Consider the following 3,468-nt stretch of genomic DNA (forward strand, 5'->3'; position numbering starts at 1 on the left):
ACAGTGATACTGCAAAAGCCGACCCCCGTTGTGTGACCAACCACTGCCACTTTCCTGGCCTTCTCTTCTGCTTGGCTCAGCCGTTCTTAGGAATCAGATAGCGAGCAGTGCCCTGGGGTGAGCAGGGGGATCCATGGGCTCTTACCAGCTGCTGCCAGAGAGTTCTGAGTTCCATGGTCCCATCAGCCACCCCACCTAGCCATCCTGCCTGAATACACCCAGCTCTCCCCACCAGGGCAGGTTGGGGAGCCCGACTGACAAGACGCTTCAGGCTGTGGTCGGTCCTCTGAAGCCTAAAGAATCCAGTGAGATTGTTCCCATTGCCTACCTGAGTACCTCTTTCCCCCTCACCCAGTAATTACTTGCATTCAAAGAAATAAAAGCTTTTATTGGGGAGGGGGTCTTAGACCAGGCGGAAGGCAGTAGGTGGTCCCGGCTGCACTCCCCAAACTGGGTTTTCTAGTTTGAACTTCTCCACGGCCTAAGAGGCTTAGGGCTGGAATGTCCCAGAGAGTCATGGATGGCCCTGGGGGCAAGCCATGGCACATTCCTTCCCTTTTCCTAAAATCTCTTGATTCTTATTTGAAGATTAGGGCAGGGTACCCCCATAAGTAGGTGGAAGGATGCCCTCCATGAGGACCCTCCAACCACCCTTCCCAAGTAAAATTACTAAACCATTGTGGGGTGCAGAGTCTGTTTCAGGTGAGCCCAGCCTCAGGCAGCGTCCTTAGAGAGACTACTTCCACCCCCACAGCAGCCCAGGCTGCTCTCTGCTCAGCCCAGCCAGGACGCTAAGCCCCCTGAAAGTCTCAAAATCATTGCTAGCTCTGTGTGGCCTGGAGGGAGGAAGAATAGGGCACACGGTTCCTACTCCACTAAGCCCCCTTCCTGTTCTCATGTCCCATTGTCAAGTGGGCTGCAGGCTGAAGCAGCAGCAGGCGTGCTGTGTCCCATGTCAGACATGGGAACTGAGGTACAGTGCAGGTCAGACCTTGTCCAAGGCACACAGCAAAGCCGGGGACACTAGACCACTACACTTCCTCCTGAAAGAGAGCTGCCTGCTGTCCTGTGTCCTCCTGTGAGATACTGTGGGGGTGCAAGAAGCCCCTGCCCTGCCTGGGATAGTGGCCAGCAGAGGGTGTGGCTGGAGAAAAGAGAGAGAGCACCCAGGTCCCTTCTCCAGTCAACACCCAGGATCCGGCCAAGAGCCCCTCCTTATTCAGCGCTGCCTGGGTCCAGCGGACTATAGGGTGCAGCCCCCAATAGTCTCAGCCCCTCTCTGGGGCTCAGAGCCCTGAAGATTTGGAGCATCACCCACAATAGTCTGAGGGCCTTTCCATCCACAAAGCAGGCATTAATTTTTCCAAATATAGGGAGTATTGTGACTGCCCAGAGCTCTGCCAGAGGCTTGGGTCCAGAGGGGCACCATAACTACAGGTGAACAATAGCTACATTAAATCCATCAGACTCAATAGCTGAAGCTGCAAAGTCACAACACTTCGTATCCACGGAAGGCCTGACTCTTCAGATCCTCTGGGGAGTGGGAGGGTGTGACCCTCAGCCCTGGGTAACTGTTGGCAGACCATCCATTCCATGTTCCCACCCAGAGAGGCATGTGCTTCACACCTTGGCCTGACACTGGGCATGCTTAGAACACACCTCCTTTCCCCTACCAGTCAGATTTTGTGCCAAACATCAGCAGCGTTCTGGGAGTCAGAGGCCTGGCTGTGTGTACACATATGTGACTGTTCTCAGCACTCCTGTGTGTGGATGCAGCGAGTATGTGTGTCTGTATGTACCCAGCACACCTGTGTGGGTATGCAGTACGTATGTGTGCATGCATGCTCCCATGCCCTGTCTGTACCCAGGCACACAGGGTGGCACGTTGTCCTGTCAGGGTAAAAGCAACTACAAGGTGGTAGGTGAAGGAGCACTCCTGGCATGCTACAGCATCTGGGTACCTCCTTGAAAGGAGACTCAGCCAAGAACTGTGATAAAAGATGGCAAATGCTGAGCAACCATACCTCACCATGTCTCCCTCCTAGGCCGCTCCCACCCCCGACACACACACACACCAAGACTGTTTTCATCCTGGGAGTCTCAACGTAGAGAAACATCCCTTTGGAAGAAAGGGGCGGGAATATCTGAGACTCCCAACCCCACTCCTAGATACATCTGGCTTCAGCCTCAGGCCCTGCCCCCTATGTTGAGGGGCACCCAGTGAGAGTGGGACAGGCCCTAAAGAACTGTGCCTTCTCCCCGGGCTCAGAGCTGCGGGCCTTGGGGTGAGGCTGAGGGAGTGAGAGGCAGGCCTGGTTCCACACTACACCTGCCCCTGCAATCCTCACCAAGGAGCTCAGCCTGGGGCAACTCTCTGATGGGGAGCCAGAGTGAGGGCTCAAGGCAGTGCCTGCCGAGCATCCCAGACACAGACAACCTCCACGTTCAGTCCCAAGCAGAGGAGGAGGCCAGGATGCACTAGGCCCTGGGGGGAGCATTGGGCCTGGAAAGTAGGGCAGTGTTTCTCCCCCAGGCCACTGTCCAGCCCAGCACTGCTCCTCAGCAGGTAAGGAGCAGAGGGCAGTCTGGGGTCCAGCTTCGTCCAGAAAAACAGGTCAGGGCCCCACCCTATCCCCCTAGCTGTCACCTATTTACTCAAGACTCTGAGGTCTCCAGACCAGTTAACAATTGTTGAGCAAAATCCTTCAACAAACTTCACTGAAGTAGGAGGACTCAAGGAGGGGGACGTTCCTAGGGGTGGGCAGGGGAATGTCGTTGCCTGTGCCCAGGAGAGAAGCTCCACTGCAAGCTTCCTGGGCTGCAGGCCCAGCGTTGGGAAACTGCCGTCACCTGGCCTGCCAGGCCGGTGCCTGCAGCTCTGGGAATCCCAAGGGGAGGCCCCAGGCGGCTACAAACCTGCCCTGAAGGGGGCACAGGCCCACCCTGTGGCTGCCAAGTGGATTTGGTCAGATGGTTAAAGGTGCAAAACAGGGGGAGAGAGTCCTATAGAAGAGGCCGTGGGGCCCAGCGGGGCTCTTGGGGTCTCCTGCTGCCCTCGCCAGCGGACTGGAGCCAACAGAAACGTTTCGTCTGATTAGGAGCCATCAGTTCTATCCCAATCCCGGAAAATTGACTGCGGTGCAGAGGCGGGGGCCTAAGAAGCAGCCTTGGGGGAGAGGGTCCAAGCTAATTAGGAGGCAGCATCCGGGGGCCCATTAGAGAACAGGCTGCTGTCACTCAGTCGGGCGCAGGTCCCGGGAGAAGAGGCCGAGGAAGGAGGGGCGGGCGGCCCCTCGACGAGGACGCTGCTGGGAGCTGCCGGACGGGCCCTGGGCTCTGCCCCTGCCCTGGCTGGCTCGGAGGCGCCCGCTCGGTGCGCTCCTGCTCGGTGAACATTCACTCATCCCGAGCTGTTCTCGCCCAGGGTCTGGGGACCCCTGGGCCCAGACAGCAGTTGATTCTGAGCGA

The sequence above is a fragment of the Myotis davidii genome, unplaced genomic scaffold (assembly GCF_000327345.1).
Source record: "Myotis davidii unplaced genomic scaffold, ASM32734v1 scaffold471, whole genome shotgun sequence".
NCBI classification, from domain to species: Eukaryota; Metazoa; Chordata; class Mammalia; order Chiroptera; family Vespertilionidae; genus Myotis; species Myotis davidii.